Source organism: Mustelus asterias, chromosome 23 (genome assembly GCF_964213995.1).
Source record: "Mustelus asterias chromosome 23, sMusAst1.hap1.1, whole genome shotgun sequence".
Classification (NCBI taxonomy): Eukaryota; Metazoa; Chordata; class Chondrichthyes; order Carcharhiniformes; family Triakidae; genus Mustelus; species Mustelus asterias.
This window is the reverse complement of record NC_135823.1, coordinates 70615764-70638554: the sequence shown is the minus strand read 5'-3', so window position 1 is coordinate 70638554 and position 22791 is coordinate 70615764.

The following is a 22791-nucleotide window of genomic DNA, read 5'->3' as shown; positions in this document are numbered from 1 at the left end:
GTAAGAACCTGCTAATGGCTTTGCATTGCCCACCAGGGACTGAGTGAGTTATCACTGAGACGACAGATGTATTAATAACAGCAGGTGCCCGACTCAGGTGCTCATCTTGGCAGAGACCGCAGAATCAATGTAACTTCAGCAACTCACAGCTTGCGACAGGCGCCTGATAATGTTTGCCAAGGTGCCAGAGTGACGGAGCCATTGCAGCACAGAAGGCAGGAATTCGGCCTATTAAAAGCCCATGCTACATATAGGATCAGTCGCCCTCACCCCATAAGGAATTTTTTTTTAGAGTTCAATGTTTATTTATTATTGTCACAAGTAGGCTTACATTAACACTGCAATGAAGTTACTGTGAAAATCCCCTAGTTGCCACACTCCGGCGCCTGTTCGGGTACACTAAGGGAGAATTTAGCACGGCCCAATGCACCCTAACCAGCACATCTTTCGGACTGTGGGAGGAAACCGGAGCCCCCGGAGGAAACCCACGCAGACACGGGGAGAACCCGCACAGACAGTGAGTCAAGCTGGGAATCAAATCCGGGTCCCTGGCGCTGTGAGGCAGCAGTGCTAACCACTGTGCCACTGTGCCACCCAGTCGTGATTGAGAAAGGTGTTATGTGAATTCCTGTCCTTTGCTCATTTTTCTTATATGTTAAGGATGTGATTGCACTGGAGGGGGTGCAGAGGAGATTCACCAGGATGCTGCCTGGGACAGAGCTTTGAAGTTATGAAGAGATGATCGATAGGCTTGGATTGTTTTTGTTGGAGCAGAGAAGACTGAGGGGCGACCTGATCGAGGTGTACAAGATTATGAGGGGCATGGACAGGGTGGATAGGGAGCAGCTGTCCCCCTTAGTTGAAGGGTCAGTTATGAGGGGACACAAGTTAAAAGTGAGGGGTGGGAGGTTTAGGGGGGATGTGAGGAAAAACTTTTTACCCAGAGGGTGGTGACGGTCTGAAATGCGCTGCCTGGGAGGGTGGTGGAGGCGGGATGCCTCACATCCTTTAAAACGTACCTGGATGAGCACTTGGCACATCATAACATTCAGGGCTATGGGCCAAGTGCTGGCAAGTGGGATGAGGTAGGAGGTCAGGTTTTTCTTGTGAGTCGGTGTAGACACGTTGGCCCAAAAGGCCTCTTCTGCACTGTATGATTCTATGATTCATAGGATGTGGATATCGCTGGCTAGCCAGCATTTATTGTCCATCCCTAGTTGTCCTTGGAGGGCAGTTGAGAGTCAACCTCATTGCTGTGGCTCTGGAGTCACATGTAGGCCAGCCCGGGTAATGATGGCAGATTTCCTTCCCTAAAGGACATTAATGAACCAGATGGGTTTTTCCAACAATCGACAATGGTTCCATGGTCATCAGTAGATTCTTAATTCCAGATTTTTCTGGAATTCAAATTTCACCATCGTCCGTGGTGGGATTTGAACCCAGCACCCCTGAGAATTACCCTGGGTCTCTGGATTACTAGTCCAGTGACAATATCAATACGCTACCACCTCAATAACAGGCTGGTTGATGAACAATAAGAGCAGAAAACACACAAAAATCATACGCTGCGTTTTATATTTGTTTGGGGGTATGTACTGCCCCTTTAAGCAAGTGGGTCAGATGACCCAGGGAACCCTGGGTATAGGTTGGGCAGCCAATCTGGGACTGGCAGTGCCACTGTAAAGACATTAAATAAATTGTTCCTTGACTTACTTCGGGGTCTTTTTATCGTCTATAATTAGATTCAGACGTAATGGAATGGATAGAATGATGTTTGTAAATGTACTTACTCTTCCACAGCTGTCAATGGAAGCATCAACGGCATCGCACTCACCCCCATGATCAGAACATCCAACATAGAAAATATATCCGAGCTAAGAAGAAAGTTACAATTAAAAAGTAAATGAAATCTCACTGATTTATTGTAAACTTCCAAAAGAAGGCTATAAGAACAGGAAAATACATGGATGGGTTTATGTCGTAATAAGAAGTTTAACAACACCAGGTTAAAGTCCAACAGGTTTATTTGGTAGCAAAAGCCACACTTCTTATTGTGTTTACCCCAGTCCAACGCCGGCATCTCCACATCATGAAAGCTTGTGGCTTTTGCTACCAAATAAACCTGTTGGACTTTAACCTGGTGTTGTTAAACTTCTTACTGTGTTTACCCCAGTCCAACGCCGGCATCTCCACATCATGGGTTTATGTCCACAGCCTTCTCTCACTCCCCAGGCAATAACTCAGTCAATAATCTCTCATGGAGGCTATCTAAACATTGCAGAATAACTCACAAACATTTAGGGGGAATTATCAATGTTGGTCCAGAGTTGAGGTCACTACAAGTACAAAAACCTCATGGGCAGGATTTTATAACATCGCTTGTCCCGAAACTGTAAAATCCTGCCCGATGTCAATGGATCTTTCCATGTTCCACCCCTCGCCCGCTCTGATTCCCATGGCAGGCGGGACGGAAAAATTCCAGCCAATAAGTTTTTCTAAAACTATATGCATCAGTTCAACCCCATTATAACTGTGGTTCCCACATCTGGGTGCCCGAAGAATGTGAGGTGGAGGGTTAAAGGTATTGCAGGGAGTGGCTGATGATAAGGGTCCCGGGTAAAGGAAAAGCATTAGTGCCCATGCTTTCACACCCTGGTTTGAGCCTTCCAATGGTGGGTGTGGACACCTTGGAGACAAGTGGTGATGCATTTTGGTAGATCGAACCAGGGCAGGACTTATTCAGTTAATGGTAGGGCGCTGGGGAGAGTTATAGAACAACATGATCTAGGGGTACAGGTTCATTTTTCCTTGAAAGTGGAGTCACAAGTGGACAGAGTGGCGAAGAAGGCATTCGGCATGCTTGATTTCATTGGTCAGAACATTGAATACAGGAGTTGGGCGTCTTGTTGAAGTTGTACAAGACATTGTTAGGGCCACACTTGGAATACTGTGTACAGTTCTGGTCGCCCTATTATAGAAAGGATATTATTAAACTAGAAAGAGTGCAGAAAAGATTTACTAGGATGCTACCGGGACTTGATGGATTGAGTTAAAAGGAGAGGCTGGGTAGACTGGGACTTTTTTTCCCTGGAGGATAGGAGGCTTAGGGGTGATCTTATGGAGGTCTATGAAATAATGAAGAGCATAGATCAGTTAGGTAGCCAACATCTTTTTCCAAAGATAGGGGGGTGGACCATGCAAAGCTCCATTGACCTCGGGTGGGATTTTCCGGTTTTGGGGCGTAGATTCAAGGAACCATCTTGCTGCTCAATCCCGGCATTTCTCACTGTTTCCACATCTTCACACTCCTCACACAAAGCAATCAAACATCAGGGACAATGGGCCTGGGAATTTTGATATAAGTCCAGGTGGATTCAGATGTTCCACTGGGAACATTCAGTGAGAAGTTTAACAACACCAGGTTAAAGTCCAACAGGTTTATTTGGTAGCAAAAGCCACACAAGCTTTCGGAGCTGCAAGCCCCTTCTTCAGGTGAGTGGGAATTCTGTTCACAAACAGAGCATATAAAGACACAGACTCAATTTACATGAATAATGGTTGGAATGCGAATACTTACAACTAATCAAGTCTTTAAGAAACAAAACAGCATGAGTGGAGAGAGCATCAAGACAGGCTAAAAAGATGCGTATTGTCTCCAGACAAGACAGCCAGTGAAACTCTGTGGGGGTTACAAATAGTGTGACATGAACCCAATATCCCAGTTGAGGCCGTCCTCGTGTGTGCGGAACTTGGCTATCAGTTTCTGCTCAGCGACTCTGCGCCGTCGTGTGTCGCGAAGGCCGCCTTGGAGAACGCTTACCCGAATATCAGAGGCCGAATGCCCGTGACCGCTGAAGTGCTCCCCAACAGGAAGAGAACAGTCTTGCCTGGTGATTGTCGAGCGAAAGCTTGTGTGGCTTGTGTGGCTTTTGCTACCAAATAAACCTGTTGGACTTTAACCTGGTGTTGTTAAACTTCTTACTGTGTTTACCCCAGTCCAACGCCGGCATCTCCACATCAGAACATTCAGTGATCCAGATTCCTGCAAAACTCTTCTGAAACTAACCAGTCACCTTCTGCTTCCATCTCTCAAAGCCGTGGTGTTTTCCCATTGGGGTTAAGGTTTAGTTTTGATGCTTTTCCAGTGCCCTGCTCCACCTTATGACATCCGAAACAAATGATGTTCTTCCATTTTGTCTCTTTGCAGTGTGTGGGCTGTGTGCTGATGTGGACGATGAACACATGGCACTGAACATATATTTAGCTTCCAATATACTGGCCTTTGTAAATGCCTGGAAGCAGAACCCGACATAAGTGAGTTTTAGATGTCACTAAAATCCATATTGTTTGGCCAGGATTGAAAAAATAATGAACAATGAGATGTTTGAGCCATGTCACACGCTGGTGGGAATATTTAACAGCGGACAATCTTACTGCAGAATTTTATTGCTCTGGTTTCCTGCAGGTCCCTGTAACACTGACTTCAACAAGGACTGCAGTAAATGGTAAATTTAGTTAACTAACTCCGTGGGTGTAAGAAAACATTTTGGCTCTGTCCAGGGTCCCGGGGAATTCTGGCGCCCTCCTGTCATGTGACCACGTGATGTCTGCCGGGACTGCATCAGGGAGGTGGATTTCCTCCGGGTGCTCCGGTTTCCTCCCACAGTCCAAAGATGTGCGGGTTAGGTGGATTGGCCATGCTAAATTGCCCCTTAGTGTCAGGGGGACGAGCAGGGTAAATATGTGAGCCTACGGGGTAGGGATGGGTGGGATTGTGGTCGGTGTAGATTTGATGGGCCAAATGGCCTCCCTCTGCACTGTAGGTGTTCTATGATTCTCTGATTGTATGATGCTATGAGATCGTGGGAGGTAGCGTTTCAGGGGCATCTAGACAGAGACGTGAATAGGATGGGAATGAAAGGATACAGACTCCGTAAATGCATGCGGTTTTAGCTTAGGCAGGCATCATGATCGGCGCAGGCTTGGAGGGCCGAAGGGCCTGTTCCTGTGCTGTACTGTTCTTTGTTCTAGTCACATGATGACCCAGTCTACACCCTTCCTGCTTAGTTAAGGCCCCCGATGATGTGACGTGTAACAGTGTACGCAGTGCAAACTATGTACAAACATGTGTACAGATGCGATTAGCCACTCAACAATGTGCAATGGTTGCGTGAGCAATGAGACACGGATTGGGCTATTGTAACTTGGTGCCTGCTCCTTTGTGTTTACTTCTCGCCTTCTCTAGCAGGTGAGGAAACATCGCAAAGACAAACAAGTAAAACAATGGCAGGAATGGCAGGAATATGGTATTTGCTACCAAATAAACCTGTTGGACTTTAACCTGGTGTTGTGAGACTTCTTACTGTGTTCACCCCAGTCCAAAGCCGGCATCTCCACATCATGACTACCAGCGACACCGCAAACCGCCGGCTCCAAGTGGAGAGGATCTCCAAGAAGATGGTATTTGCTACCAAATAAACCTGTTGGACTTTAACCTGGTGTTGTGAGACTTCTTACTAAGGAATTCTCCAGCCAGTGGGATTCTCTGATTCCTGGGCAGCGCACCCCCACCCATGGGTTTCCCGGCAGGGTGGGGTGGCTTCAATGGCAATTCCTATTGACTGCAGCGTGACAGGAAAATCCCGCTGTCAGTGATTGCCGCTCCATCTCCCATTGTTGAGAAACATACAGCTGGGAGGCTGGATAATCTCTCCCAATTGTCACCAGTCCAAATAGTCCAATTGGTGACAAAATCCCAATATGGTGTGATGGGTTCAGATGCACTATCTCCAACAGGAGGAGGGGAGATTGTTATAGAACCCCTACAGTGCAGAAGAAGGCCTTTCGGCCCATTGAGTCTGCACCAACCACAATCCCACCCAGGCCCTATTTCCACAACCCCACACATTCACCCCACTAGGGTCAATTTAGCATGGCCAATCAACCCAACCCGCACATTTTTGGACTGTGGGAGGAATCAGAGCACCCGGAGGAAACCCACACAGACACGGGGAGAACGTGCAAACTCCACACAGACAGTGACCCGAGGTTGGAATCGAACCCGGGTCCCTGGCGCTGTGAGGCAGCAGTGCTGACCACTGTGCCACCGTGCCGCCCTATTGTTCAATGGCCCATGTCCGTTTTTCTGGGTTCAGGAGGCACATCACCTGTGCCTTGTGTGGGCGTGGGATCCACTGCATTGACCAGTGCAGGGGTCTGCATGAACGTGGGCGCAGAGGGTCTACGGTCAAGGCAAGATGGTTGAGATGCAGCATCACTGACGATGATGCCTCTGTCACTCGCGTACTGATTGCGTTTGGGAGTTACCACATCGCTGTTGGGTTGCGGGACCCCCACTGTTGGCCGCACCAATTGGTCATGGATCCAGACCATTTCACCTGGTGTTAGGTGATTAAAGTTGTGAGCATGTTGACCGTACTGTGGCTGGTTCCACAGTCTGCGTTGCTTCAGTGAATTCTGTACATTTGATTCAACGTGAGGCTGTCAGTGGGAATCATTGCCCTTGTGTTCCCTGAGTAAAGGAACTATGCTGCCGATGGTAGGCCCTCCCGCAGAAGATGCCGCAGACTTGGTCGTGCAGCATGGTAATCAGTGTGATCCTGGGCACATTTTCCCAAGAGATGGGCGGCACGGCAGCACAGTGGTTAGCGCTGCTACCTCACAGTGCCAGGGACCCAGTTCGATTCCCGGCTTGGGCCACTGCCTGTGTGGAATTTGCACATCCTCCCCGTGTCTGCGTGGGTTTCCTCTGGGTCTCCAGTTTCCTCCCACAGTCCAAAGATGTGCGGGTTGGGTTGATTGGCCATGCTAAATTGACCCTAGTGTCGGGGATTAGCAGGAGGTAAATATATGGGGTTGCGGGAATAGAGCCTGGGTGGAATGTGGTTGGTGCAGACTTGATGGGCTGAATGGCCTCCTTCTGTACTGTAGGGATTCTATGATTGGCTGAGCGTACCACTCTTTCTGCTAGCCCATTTCACTATCAGTGAAGGGACCGCTTGCGATGTACTCCAAGTCCCAGATGTCTGCAAAATTCCAAAACTCTGCACTGACCAATTGTCAAACATTATCTGTCATGAGTCTCTACGGGATGCCACGTGGGGCAAAGTGTTTCTTCTGATGTTGCCTGAACTGTTGGCTGTGTTGAGGTGGTCGTCAAGTTCCAACCAGCCAGAGGATGAGTCGGCAAAGACCAAGTGCTGCTAATCATTGCACTGAAACAGAGCAGCCACTGTGGATGTGGCCAGAGGTCAGGGACCTCATGCAGAAGTAACGGTTCCTTCACTTAGTGTGTCTTTAACTCATTATAATTTGATTTGATTTATTATTGTCACATGTATTAGTATACAGTGAAAAGTATTGTTTCCTGCGCACTATACAGACAAAACGTACCATTCATAGAGAAGGAAAGGAGAGGGTGCAGAATGTAGTGTTACAGTCATAGCTAGGGTATAGAGAAAGATCAACTTAATGCAAGGTAGGTCCATTCAAAAGTCTGACAGCAGCCGGGAAGAAGCTGTTCTTGAGTCGGTTGGTACGTGACCTCTTTTTCCCGATGGGAGATGGTGGAAGAGAGAATGTCCGGGGTGTGTGAGGTTGTTAGTTATGCTGGCTGCTTTGCCGAGGCTGCGGGAAGTGTAGACAGATTTATAAGATTTATATTTATACATATTTATAAGGTGCGCATCTTGATACTTCCCTGTCTATATCAGCACACACAGAGGGCCAGTACGCGATTCTTTGACCCTGGCTTCAGTTGTGTCCAACCCAGGGTGCCCTTGATACAGCTGTTGGATGTTGTAACACTGGAGAGCAGGCGGAATACTGAGGGACAGCTGCACTGTCAGAGGTGCTGTCTTTCAGATGACTTGATAAATCTAGGCCCTTTCAGGTGGATGTAAAGAATCCTGTGGGCTTATTCTGAGGAGGAGCAGCTGAATTACCCTCCGTGCCTTGGACAATATTTCTCCCACAATCAACAACAGATGACTAATCATTAGCAGGGTGTTGTTTGTTGGAGGTTACTGTGGGAAAATTGGCTCCCACATCACAGCAGCGATTCCACTGCAGAAACTGTTTGATTTGTCACAGTGCTTTGAAATATCCTCCAGCCACGTGAGGTATTATATAGACTCATATCTTCCCATTTCAGAGTCAGAATAATCTGGTAATTGGTATGAATTTGCAGGCTTGCCTATTCTTTTACAACTTTTGTCTATACATAGTAAAATTGGAAGTTTGCATTGTAGAGAGACAGAGCAAAGTATAATGATCTAATTAGACATATGCATGGCTGAGTGAACTTGAATTGGAAATTCATATTCAAAGCTGTCCCCGATCTTCATCTTTGTATTAAGATGAATTCAATGACTTTATATGGGTGCAACTCAACATTTTCAAATCGTAATGAGGGGCACAGATCGTCTAGATAGTCAACATCTTTGCCCAAAGGTAGGGGAGTCTAAAACTAGAGGGCATAAGTTTAAGGTGAGAGGGGAGAGATACAAAAGAGTCCAGGGGGGCAATTTTTTCACACAGAGGGTGGTGGGTGTCTGGAACAAGCTGCCAGAGGTAGTAGTAGAGGCGGGTACAATTTTGTCTTTTGAAAAGCATTTAGACAGTTACATGGATAAGATGGGTATGGAGGGATATGGGCCAAATGCGGGCAATTGGGATTAGTTTAGGGGTTTAAAAAAAAGGGCGGCATGGATAGGTTGTGCCGAAGGGCCTGTTTCCATGCTGTAAACCTCTGTCACTCTATGTTCCACCTTCGCACTTAAGGTGAAACTTCAATTTGCTGAAACATTTGACAGATGGTATTGAGGTGTTGGTTTTTAGAGTCATAAAGTCATAGAGATTTACAGCATGGAAACAGGCCCATATCCCTCTATACCAATTTTACCATTTCATCAATAGAGGAATTGAGTTTAGAAATTGGGAGATAATGCTGCAGCTGTATAGGACCCTGGTCAGACCCCACCTGGAGTACTGTGCCCAGTTCTGGTCGCCTCATTACAGAAAGGATGTGGAAGCCATAGAAAGGGTGTAGAGGAGATTTACAAGGATGTTGCCTGGATTAAGTGGCATGCCTTATGAGGACAGGTTGAGAGAGCGAGGTCTTTTCTCCTTGGAGAAGCGAAGGATGAGAGGCGACCTGATAGAGGTGTATAAGATGTTGAGAGGTATTGATAGAGTGGATTCTCAGAGGCTTTTACCCAGGGCTGAAATGGTTGCCACAAGGGGTCACAGGTTTAGGGTGCTGGGGAGTAGGTACAGAGGAGATCTTAGGGGTAAGTTTTTCACTCAGAGGGTGGTGGGTGCGTGGAATCGGCTGCCGGTAGTAGTGGTGGGGGCAGATTCGATACGGTCTTTTAAGAGACTTTTGGATAAGTTCATGGAAGTTAGTAAGATAGAGGGTTATAAGTAAGCCTAGTAGGTAGGGACATGTTCGACGCAACTTGTGGGCCGAAGGGCCTGTTTGTGCTGTAGCTTTTCTATGTTCTATGGTCTGCTGGTGAATGCATTCACAACCTCTGAGTAATCCCTCCTACATTTGCTTTTCATTGTTCTGAGAACATTCTATGGCTTGGTAATTCCAATGTTGGAGCTTTTGAACTGATACTCCTATTGGATTCCTGAAGATTTGGTCATCGAGTCATAGAGGTTTACAGCATGAAAACAGGCCCTTCGGCCCAACTTGTCCATGCTGCCCCTTTTTTTTAACCACTCAGCTAGTTCCAATTACTCGCGTTTAGCCCATATCCCTCTATACCCATCGTACCCATGTAACTGTCTAAATGTTTTTTAAAAGACAAAATTGTACCCGCCTCCACTACTACCTCTGGCAAATTGTTCCAGACACTCACCACCCTCTGTGTGAAAAAATTGCCCCTCTGGACACTTTTGTATCTCTCCCCTCTCACCTTAAACCTATGCCCTCCAGTTTTAGACTCCCCTACCTTTGGGAAAAGATGTTGACTATCGAGCTGATCTGTGCCCCTCATTATTTTATAGACCTCTATAAGATCACCCCTGCATCTCCTACACTCCAGGGGAAAAAAATCCGATTCCATCCAGCTTCTCCTTATAACTCAAACCATCAAGCCCCGGTAGTATCCTAGTTTGCTATCAAAGGGGGGGGGGGGGGGGGCGGGTAAAAAAGTCTTCAGCTCAAGGCATGCGTGCATATTCTCAGGAAACACAGGTTGGAAGGCTTCATTGTGTTGTTATGATGGTTAAATATATCAACATATTTCCTCGTAGAATCCTATGGTGTTATTTAGCTGCCTCATTTGACATTAATATGAATTATCCAGCATTCCGCTTTACTGCCCCAGGGCCATTAGTGTCAGTGTAATGTTAGCTGTAATTATGATTTATCATAAGACAGGCAGCTTTTTTGCATATTGTTCACATTCCTGGAAATTAGTTGGAAGGTGGGAATCACACGTTCCCTAATTAACGTTTTGTTTCTGTGGTTACTAATAAGTCAGTCGATGATATTCCTTCAGGCTTCCTTGTCAGATTCCACTCGCGCGATGAATTCAGCTGGGTAAACCCGACTTTGGAAGTTGAGTTTAATTAAGAAGCCAATGGCACTGGACTCATTCGAATTTTATAGTGAATACACATTCTTTCCTTCTGAGCATTGGTGGAAGGGAAAATGATGTACCCTTCGATGTTATAAGTCGCACTCTTCAATTAAGCTTGAAGGCAAAGGTTTGGTGTCTTAAGAATTATTCATGAGCATAGTCAGTAATGTGATAAGAGCCTTAACAATGAAACTGCATAATAATTTCAACCTAATTCTTCATGCAACCTTTTAAAGAGTCCGTTTCACTATCTCTGCTCCATGCTATGGAGGTTTCTTTCAGATTTTTCTTGGAATTGAGACAAAGCGATATGTTCTGAATGTCGACTTGTTCAATTGCAGTGGTTATTCAGAAAATAATTTTTAAGAACAAAGGTGTCTGCGTTGCTTAGAAATTACCAATATTTTCTACCTTTACAACATGATTGTAATTAAAACTATGTGGAGGGTCATTAACATGCTCTTGACAATCCTGCTTCCAAGTTCCAAACCTTAATCTATGCTTTCAGTGATAATAATGGCCTGATCTTCACTGATGATAATCTTGTTACCGCACATTTGAATATTTACTGTCAAAAACACTTCTCCAATTCACTTCCTTCATCGTTAAGTACCGTGTTAACAAAGCAAGCAAGTTCTGTGCGTCCACCTTGCACGTCGGAGACAATCTATTCCACTGCTTAATGAAATATAACAGGTGGATTTTTATGGATCTGCAGAGGATAATAGTTTGAGGTTGGGGTGTAGCCACGTTACTCGAACAGTTTGGACAGAGTTTCGCATCAGAGACAATGAAAAATGTTCCCTTGCTGGTTAGATAGAGAGACACTGTTCCTGCTCATAAAGGGATCGGGGACAAGAGGGCACAGTAAGGTGCGAAACAAGCAAATGTGATGTGAGAAAAAGCTTTTTTACACAGCGAGTGGTTGAGGTCTGGAATGCGCTGCCTTGGAGTGTGGTGGAGGCAGTTTCAATTGAGACATTTGAGAGGGCATTAGATGATTATTTAAATAGAAATAATGTGCAGGGTATGGGGAAAAGGCAGGGGAATGACATAAGAACATAACGTAAGAACTAGGAGCAGGAGTAGGCCATCTGACCCCTCGAGCCTGCTCATTCGATAAGATCATGGCTGATCTTTTTGTGGACTCAGCTCCACTTACCCGCCCGCTCACCATAACCCTTAATTCCTTTACTGGTCAAAAATGTATCTATCCTTGCCTTAAAAACATTCAATGAGGTAGCCTCAACTGCTTCACTGGGCAGGGAATTCCACAGATTCACAACCCTTTGTGTGAAGAAGTTCCTCCTCAACTCAGTCCTAAATCTGCTCCCCCTTCTTTTGAGGCCATGCCCCCTAGTTCTAGTTTCACCCGCCAGTGGAAACAACTTCCCTGCTTCTATCTTATCTATTCCCTTCATAATCTTATATGTTTCTATAAGATCTCTCCCATTCTTCTGAATTCCAATGAGTATAGCCCCAGTCTACTCAGTCTCTCCTCATAAGCCAACCCTCTCAACTCTGTAATCAACCTAGTGAATCATCGAATGCCTTCTTCAATGCTACTAAGTCATGGTGTTCGTTTGGAGAGCCAGTGCAGACACGATGGGCCAAATGGCCTCCTTTTACACCATCACAATTCTGTGATTCGTGGGAGAAGTGAAAGAGTGGATTTCAGGATACTGAGTGGATCAAACTGGATGCCCCCAAAGGTACCCATCCAATGTTTCAGTCGATACTCAGGTGGTCCACTGCATCGGGGCATGGATCCAGAAAAATCACTCCTCACTAATGGTCTGACAATGACAGCATTAAGGAATTCCCTGAATATTCACCAACAGCCCTTGATAAGACTTGCTCTTTTTGTAGATTCGGGCTGGAATTCTCTGGTCTCATCATAGAGTCATAGAGGTTTACAGCATGGAAACAGGCCCTTCGGCCCAACTTGTCCATGCCGCCCTTTTTTAAAAACCGCTCAGCTAATCCCAATTGCCCGCGTTTGGCCCATATCCCTCTATACCCATCGTACCCATGTAACTGTCTAAATGTTTTTTAAAAGACAAAATTGTACCCGCCTCTACTACTACCTTTGGCAGCTTGTTCCAGACACTATCCACCCTCTGTGTGAAAAAATTGCCCCTCTGGACACTTTTGCATCTCTTGCCTTAAACCTATGCCCTCTAATTTTAGACTCTCCTACCTTTGGGCAAAGATATTGACTATCTAGCTGATCTGTGCCCCCGCGTCGTCCTGCAACTACTGCCAGTGAGAATGGAGAATCTGGCACTCAGCCAAATCTCCATTCAAAGCAGTGGGACTGTAGAATTCCAGCCGCGGGCAAGGTCGAAAATTCTGGCACTAGGTCCTGGATTTCCCTCGGCCCATAATGGATTTCTATTGAGCACTCAATGCAGAAAAAGAACATTTATTAATGTCACAAGTAAGGCTTACATTAACACTGCAATGAAGTTACTGTGAAAATCCCCTAGTCGCCACACTCCGGCGCCTGTTTGGGTACATTGAGGGAGAATTTATCATGGCCAATGTACCTAACCAACACGTCTTTTGGACTGTGGGAGGAAACCGGAGCACCCGGAGGAAACCCGCACAGACACGGGGAGAATGTGCAGACTCCCCACAGGCAGTGACCCAAGCTGGGAATTGAACCCAGGTCCCTGGAGCTGTGAGGCAGCAGTGCTAACCATTGTGCCACCCCATGTACTCTATGTACTCTATGAACGGTATGCTAATCTCATTAACCTCATTAGCGATAGGCAACATGGTTTTGTACGAAGGAGGTCATGCCTCACAAATTTGGTTGAATTTTTTGAGGAGGTGACAAAAATGATTGACGAGGGAAGGGCCATGGATGTCGTCTACATGGATTTTAGTAAAGCGTTTGACAAGGTCCCTCATGGCAGGCTGGTGCAAAAGATTAAATCTCATGGGATCAAAGGTGAACTAGCTAGATTGGTACAGAACTGGCTTAGCCATAGAAGTCATGATGTGGAGATGCCGGCATAGAAGACAGGGGGTAAGAGTGGAGGGGTCTTTTTCCGGTTGGAGGTCTGTGACTAGTGGTGTTCCGCAGGGCTCTGTACTGGGACCTCTGCTGTTTGTGATATATATAAATGATTTGGAGGAAGATGTAGCTGGTGTGATCAGTAAGTTTGCGGACGACACAAAGATTGCTGGAGTTGCGGATAGTGATGAACATTGTCAGAGAATACAGCAGGATATAGATAGGCTGGAACATTGAGCGGAGAAATGACAGATGGAATTTAATCCAGATAAATGCGAAGTGATGCATTTTGGTAGATCTAATGTAAGGGGGAGCTATACAATAAATGGCAGAACCATCAGGAGTATAGACACACAGAGGGATCTGGGTGTGCAAGTCCACAGATCCTTAAAGGTGGCAGCACAGGTGGAAAAGGTGGTGAAGAAGGCATATGGCATGCTTGCCTTTATTGGACGGGGCATAGAGTATAAAAGTTGGCATATGATGTTGCAGTTATATAGAACATTGGTTAGGCCACATTTGGAATACTGCGTCCAGTTCTGGTCGCCACACTACCAGAAGGACGTGGAGGCTTTGGAGAGAGTACAGAAAAGGTTTACCAGGATGTTGCCTGGTATGGAGGGTATTAGCTATGAGGAGAGATTGAGTAACCTAGGGTTGTTCTTCCTGGAAAGACGGAGGTTGAGGGGCGACCTAATAGAAGTTTATAAAATTATGAAGGGCATAGATAGGGTGAACAGTTGGAAGCTTTTTCCCAGGTCAGACATGACAAATATAAGGGGTCACAAGTTCAAGGTAAGGGGGGCAAGGTTCAACACAGATATCAGGGGGACGTATTTTACACAGAGGGTGGTGGGGACCTGGAATGCACTCCCAAGCAAGGTGATTGAGGCGGACACGCTGGGATCATTTAAGACTTATCTAGATAGCCACATGAACAGACTGGGAATAGAGGGATACAAATGGATAGTCTAGTTAGGAACACATGATCGGTGCAGGCTTGGAGGGCCAAAGGGCCTGTTCCTGTGCTGTATTGTTCTTTGCTTTGTCTGAAGAGTGCACAAGAAACAATACTTTTCACTGCATCCCGATACATGTGACAATAATAAATCAAATCAAATCAAAATAGAAATCATATTTCACTCCCTCCCCCCTGGTTTTCAGCCCCATCAGTGCTCACTCCTTGGGTTTGATTCAAACCCAGCCCAGATGACCGTTTATTTAATCTGATTGTTGAAGCACCCAATGTGAACTGAACTTGGAAAGTCTCAACTATTTCCCAGGTGTGGAAGTGAAACCACATTTATGCATTAAATACAAAACCGACCAGAATGTTCCGTGAATCCACAGCTCAGTTTCTCACCTTCACAAGTACAAAATTAACATCTGTGGCAACAATTTATTTTTTAATGGATGTCACCCAGGCTGACTGATAGACTACTCTGGAAATACAGAAGATAATTAAAAACTAACCACCTAGAACACATCAAAGGGTGAGTGCTTTATAATAAAATACCAACCCATACCGTTAGTAAACTTCTCTGTCAGATTCTCAGATAGACAGAAAGTTCACTTCATGTGAGAGGATTTAGGCATTTCTATATTGGTCAGAATACCATGTTCCAACTACAATAAACAAGAGACCTCCATGCCCCCAATGGAACGAGCTTCCAATCAACTCTTAGGGTAAAAGTGTAGAGATTATGCACCTTTCTTATTGGTCCTCCAAGAGTAGACTGGAAAATAAGGGGTGAAGGTGGCATTCCTTGGGGAAGCGGTAGCATAACGGTATTGTCACTGGACTAGTAATCCAGAGACCCAGGGAAAGATCTAGGGAGCCAGGTTCGAACCCCACCATGGCAGACGGTGACATTTGAATTCAATGAAAAAATCTGGAATTAAAAGTCTAACGAATACCGTGAAACCAGTTTTGTAAAACCCCAACTGGTTCACTAATGTCTACTTTCTTAGAAGACTAAGGAAATTTGGCATGTCAGCGATGACTCTCACCAACTTTTACAGATGTACCATAGAAAGCATTCTTTCTGGTTTGTCACAGCTTGGTATGGCTCCCGCTCTGCCCAAGACCACAAGAAGCTACAAAGGGTCCTGAATGCAGCCCAATCCATCACGCAAGGCAGCCTCCTACCCACTGATTCTGTCTCCACTTCCCGCTGCCTCGGAAAAGCAGCCAGCATAATTAGGGACCCCACGCACCCCGGACATTCTCTCTTCCATCAGGAAAAAGATACAAAAGCCTGAGATCACGTACCAACCGACTCAAGAACAACTTCTTCCCTGCTGCCATCAGATTTTTGAATAGAGTCATAGAGTCATGGCGCTGTGAGGCAGCAGTGCTAACCACTGTGCCACCGTGCAGCCCTACTGCAGTCCAGGCAGCACTCCCCCCAGTTATAGAGTCATAGAGATTTACAGCATGGAAACAGGCCCTTCGGCCCAACTTGTCCATGCCACCTTTTTTTTTTAAACCCCTAAGCTAATCCCAATTGCCCACATTTGGCCCATATCCCTCTATACCCATTGTACCCATGTAATTATCTAAATGCTTTTTAAAAGACAAAATTGTACCGCCTCTACTACTACCTCTCGCAGCTTGTTCCAGACACTCACCAACTTCTGTGTGAAAAAATTGCCCCTCTGAACCCTTTTGTATCTCTCCTCTCTCACCTTAAACCTATGCCCTCTAGTTTTAGGCTCCCCTACCTTTGGGAAAAGATATTGACTATCTAGCTGATCTGTGCCCTTCATTGTTTTATCGACCTCTATAAGATCACCTCTCAGCCTCCTACGTTCCAGAGAAAAAAGTCCCAGTCTATCCAGCCTCTCCCTATAACTCAATCCATCAAGTCCCAGTAGCATCCTAGTAAATCTTTTCTGCACTCTTTCTAGTTTAATAATATCCTTTCTATAATAGGGTGACCAGAATTGCACACAGTATTCCAAGTGTGGCCTTACCAATGTCTTGTACAACTTCAACAAGACGTTCCAACTCCTGTATTCAATGTTCTGACCAATGAAACCAAGCATGCCGAATGCCTTCTTCACCACTCTGTCCACCTGTGACTCCACTTTCAAGGAGCTATGAACATGTACCCCTGGATCTCTTTGTTCTGTAACTCTCCCCAATGCCCTACCATTAACTGAGTAAGTCCTGCCCTGGTTCATTCTACCAAAATGCATCACCTCGTATTTGTCTAAATTAAACTCCATCTGCCATTCGTCAGCCCACTGGCCCAATTGATCAATTGATCCAAGCAATTGGAGATGGACCTACCTTACACTAAGTTGATCTTTCTCTCTAACCTAGCTGTGACTGTAACACTACATTCTGCACTCTCTCCTTTTCTTCTCTATGAACGGTATGCTTTGTGTGTATAGCACATAAGAAACAATGCTTTTCACTGTGTACTAATACATGTGACAATAATAAATCAAATCAAATCAAATCAAAATCAAAAATCAGGACGGAAATCTGCCATCCTTACCCTATCTGGCCTACATGTGATAGGAGGTCAGTTAGGGATGGATAATAAATGCTGGCCCAGCCACATCCCAGAAAAAAAACCTCAGGAGTTTCCTACTGACTTTCTATGCCTTCCTCGCAACAAAGCAAATGTGCATTTTGCTTGGGTCTGAATAAAGATCTAGATGACAGCAAGTGTGCGAGACTTGTTAACTTTAAACACACTGTGAACACACTAGCTCGCCAAGAGCCCTTCCAACACTGGCAAAGACATTTTAATCCTTGTCCCTTTACCCCTCATATTACTCGCCGTTATGAGAATTATGAACCAAAGTTTGTGCTTTGCCTATTGTGAGGTTTGTTTGAAATTTGGCATTTTTTATACAGGATGAAGTACATAAAAGGAAGAGAGTAGCTGAAGTAAATGTTGATTCCTTAGAGGATGACAGTGGGAAATTAATAACAAACAAGGAAATGGCAAAGACTGAATAATACTTTTTATCTTCTTCTCAGTGGAGGACACCAAAAGCATCCCAAGAAAAGTACAAAAACAAGAAGCAAATTGGAGGGAAAAACTTAAAGTAATTTATGGTTGCTAGAGGAAAAAATACTGGGAAAAGAAATGGGACTAAAGGCTGTCAGGTTCCATGGGCTTGCTGACCTTTGTCCTCAAATCTTAAAGGAAGTGACTGCAGAGATAGTGGATGCACTGGTTGTAATCTTCCTGAATCCCTCGATCTGGAGAGGTCCCAGCAAATTGGAAAACCAGAAACGTGACAGCATTATTCAAGAAAGGAGAGAGACAGAAAGCCGCCAGGCTGGTAAGTTTAACTTCTGTCATTAGGAAAATGCTAGTCTCCAATGCTAAGAAGGTATAGAATCATAGAGTCCCTACAGTGCAGAAAGAGGCCATTTGGCCCATTGAGCCTGCGTTGATCACAATCCCACCCAGGTCCAATGCCGTAACCTTACCTATTTACCCTGGAACCCAGGTCCCTGGCACTTTGAGGCAGCAGTGCTAACCACTGTGCCACCGTGCCGCCCTGGGTCCCTGGCTCTGTGAGGCAGCAGTGCTAACCACTGTGCCACCATGTCGCCCTTGCACAGGTAGTAGCAAAACATTCAAAAAAGATACAATCAGGCAGAAGAAGTATGGTTTGGTCAAGGGGAAATCGTGTTTGACAGATTTATTAGAGCCCTTTGAGAACTCAACAAGCAGAGTGCATAAAGGGGAATCAGTAGATGTCGTGTATTTGGATTTCCAAAAGGCATTCAGTGAGGTTCCAGATAAGAGCTAATGGTGCAGGGAGTGACATATTAGCATGGACAGAGGATTGGCTAACTAACAGGAAACAGAGAGTAGGTGTGTCCAAACAGGCCACCAAAGATGGCGATTGCAAAGCATGATGGGATAGGATGGCCAAGTGTGGGTAAAGACTGAGGCTGCAGCCCTAAATGAATATTGGGCTGAGACAAGCGGGCCACAGCCTTAGACATCGGGTATAGGCCATCCCGAAGACAATGGACACACTCTCTGGTCAAACATACTTATTTATCAGAAAAATGGGCACCTTGACCCCTTATTTGGGAGGGAGGTATGTGACCTATGTGCCTCCAGCATCCACAGGCATGGCTGCTTGGTACACACACCGAAATTGGTGTGGCAGCACCCGATTGGACTCCCATCGATCAAGGTGATCAAACCCTGATCGATTGATTGGTAGTGATCGAAGGCCTGCCCTAAAGGGCGGAAAATAATCAAAGGAAAAGGTGTTATGCAACACACTACCAGCAGCGGCGATTTGAGAGACCAACCACCACAAAGGATGACCCTGGACCATCCAGAGGAGAAGAAGGAAGAATGGACCAGACCCAGAAGAAGAGGATCAGACCAGACCAAAGACCAGACCAGACCGAGGAGACTGCAGAGACCAACATGTGGATACAGGCCAATATCTGCTCAGATACTTGTCACTCACTCACAGTTAAGTTAAAGTCCAGGGTTGAGTTTGAAACTTCTGATTCTTCTGTAAAAGTAACTACCATAACTAATATTAATTGTGTGCATGAATAAATGTTATTGCATTAAGAAGAAGTCGACTCACAGTTCTTTGTCCACCGTTTAAGGGTGAAAAACATATTGGGCCTGATTTTACCATTTTGAGTCTAAGTGCCGAATCTGGGCATCAAATAGATCCGCGCCTGGAATTCTCTTTCCAACGCGCCCATACGCGTTTTGCTGGCTCCGGTCCGATTCGTGCTGTGGGCGGGGCTTAGTGCTGGCGGACCAATCGGAGCTCTGAACTGCGCATGCGCAGTTCGAAAAAAAATCTGACAGAGAGAGTGGCTCTCTGACGATCATCCTCTGGTCGGCGGGGGGGGCGGGGGGTGGGGGGGGGAGGATGAGGGGGGGCAGGAACCAGATCATCCTCTGGTCGGGGGGGAAGGTGTGAGGGGGGGTTGGGACCCAGATCATCCTCTGGTCGGTCAAGTCCAAGAGGGATCTGTTTTGGGGCCACTGCTGTTTGTAATATTTATTAATGATCTGGATGAGGGTATAGTTGGGTGGATTAGCAAATTTGCTGATGACACCAAAGTCGGTGGTGTGGTAGACAGTGAGGAAGGGTGTCGTAGTTTGCAGGAAGACTTAGACAGGTTGCAAAGTTGGGCCGAGAGGTGGCGGATGGAGTTTAATGCGGAGAAGTGTGAGGTAATTCACTTTGGTAGGAATAACAGATGTGTTGAGTATAGGGCTAACGGGAGGACTTTGAATAGTGTGGAGGAGCAGAGGGATCTAGGTGTATGTGTGCATAGATCCCTGAAAGTTGGGAATCAAGTAGATAAGGTTGTTAAGAAGGCATATGGTGTCTTGGCGTTTATTGGTAGGGGGATTGAATTTAGGAGTCGTAGCGTTATGTTGCAACTGTACACAACTCTGGTGCGGCCGCACTTGGAGTACTGTGTGCAGTTCTGGTCCCCACATTACAGGAAGGATGTGGAGGCTTTGGAGAGGGTGCAGAGGAGGTTTACCAGGATGTTGCCTGGTATGGAGGGGAGATCCTATGAGGAGAGGCTGAGGGATTTGGGATTGTTTTCGCTGGAAAGGCGGCGGCTAAGAGGGGATCTTATTGAAACATATAAGATGATTAGAGGTTTAGATAGGGTGGATAGTGATAGCCTTTTTCCTCTGATGGAGAAATCCAGCACGAGGGGGCATGGCTTTAAATTGAGGGGGGGTAGTTATAGAACCGATGTCAGGGGTAGGTTCTTTACCCAGAGGGTGGTGAGGGATTGGAATGCCCTGCCAGCATCAGTAGTAAATGCGCCTAGTTTGGGGGCGTTTAAGAGATCCGTAGATAGGTTCATGGACGAAAAGAAATTGGTTTAGGTTGGAGGGTCACAGTTTTTTTTTAACTGGTCGGTGCAACATCGTGGGCCGAAGGGCCTGTTCTGCGCTGTAATGTTCTATGTTCTATGTTCTATGAGACACTGGACAAGGACCAAGCTGGGCCTGTGAAGGAATACACCATCACTGGTACACGACCAGCCACGGATTACTCTTCCCTGCAGGGGCAAGAGGGCCTCTTGGCAGGCGGGCCCTCGGCTGTGTGGGGAGATTCCCACCCCCTATCCCCACCCCCAGGTGAACCTTGGCACCTGCCCAAGGGTTCTGGGGGAGTCCTTCCTAATCATGCTCTCTGTGGCCCCTCAGAGCATCCCATAACACTAATGGTTGCCCCGGCAGCAAACCTCCCTGTCCTCATCAGCTTCCCCACCCCCTGTCCAACCCTTTGTCGGGACCAGCCTGGCTGACCCCGGCACCTTCAGACCCGCTTAGGTGGTTGGGATGACGCCATGTATCCATGATGCCCTCTCCTTCTCGGTTCAGTCCCAGCAGCCACCGCAACCGGACACATGGCTGGAACTGCTGGTCCTCCGATTGGTTGAGAGCTCCCGCAGACAGGTGGCTGTCCTTAATCTGACAGCAGCACTGACGACAACCAGATAGTTACTGGACAGATGAAAAATGTGGTTCCGAGTCCCACAAATGGCAGAGGAAGGGTGGTCCCTGGCTTTGGGCCTATTGTCGCGAACAAAATACTGGCCTTTTTAAAAAATTCATTCATGGGACATGGGTGTCGCTGGCTGGCCAGCATTTATTGCCTATCCCTAGTTCAGAGGGCAGTTGAGAGTCAACTACATTGCTGTGGCTCTGGAGTCACATGTAGGCCAGACCAGGTAAGGACGGCAGATTTCCTTCCCTAAAGGACATTAGTGAACCAGATGGGTTTTTCCGACAATCGACAATGGTGTCATGGTCATCAGTAGATTCTTAATTCCAGATCTTCTTTTATTGAATTCAAATTCCACCATCTGCCGTGCTGGGATTCGAACCCTGGTACCCAGAACATGAGCTAAATTTCTGGATTAATAGTCTAGTGATAATATCACTCGGCCATCGCCTCAGTTTGTAAAATCAATTCCAGTGACTTCAGTTAAGCTTGATTGATGGGAAAATTACCCAATCATCTGGAAATAGTAGTGTAGCCTTTTCTTGCTGAGTTTTCGTTCCCAGTTTTCCTGGACAGATGTACGTCCATTGGGTTTATATTGGAGTGCTCCTGACTGAGTGAGACTCAGACAGTTTACACCACTGACACCAATACGAACAAATCGAATTGACTCACATTGAAATTATACATATTGATAAAGGTCAAGTTGTTAATTTACAATTAAAGAATAAAATTAACATAATATAAATTGATTTTTGCATTATTTAACTCAGAGAAACGATTGTCTTGACATTCAGGAACGGTTTATCAGATGGGACTGAGAGAGGGTGCATTCCAAAATAGAATTCTGGAAGTTTACGTGACAATTCTCAATCCGTTTATTCAAATAAGGACATTCACCATCCACCACAAGTCTTGGTGACAGAGTTTGAACTTTTCAAATTTTGCCCAGGGGCTGACGTGACAATCTCATCGTTTCTTTCAGCTGCTTTAGAGGTTTCAGATCATATTAAAGCCAAATGAGGAATCCTAACTTTAGCAGCTGTGCGATGATTATAATTGGTCCCCTGGTGATGAAGTCACATTACATTTTAATGTTTATCTTAAAGATTGAGCCCTTCTGGAGTCTTTGAATGAACCAGATTCAAGACAGCAAAGTGAAGACTCCTGTCCATCCAGCTGAGGATTTTTTGTTTGGTCTCGTCATTTCTGTTTCCTTTAGGGTATTGGGGGAGAGTTAGCAGGCTGATTTTCAACCTCTTGAACCACATCAAGAACATCCTTCCATGGCCAACAAGTCCTGGACTGGGACTCGAACCCAGGCCCCTCTGGCGAGAGAGCGCTGGGTGCTCACTCACTGAGTCACTAGACCTCCATGCTCAGGGTAAAACACAGAGCCTGGAACCGCTACCCTGGTGAAACAGGGTATGTGCTTTTGAGGATAAGTTTTGAGGTTTTTGGGACGGTACAGTGGCACAGTGGTTAGCACTGCTGCCTCACAGCGCCAGGGGACCCGGGTCCGATTCCCGGCTTAGGTAACTGTGTGGAGTGGCACGTTTTCCCCGTGTCGGCATGGGTTTCCTCCGGGTGCGTCGGTTTCCTTCCACAGTCCAAAGACGTGCGGGTTAGGTCGATTGCCCGTGCTAAATTGCCCCTTAG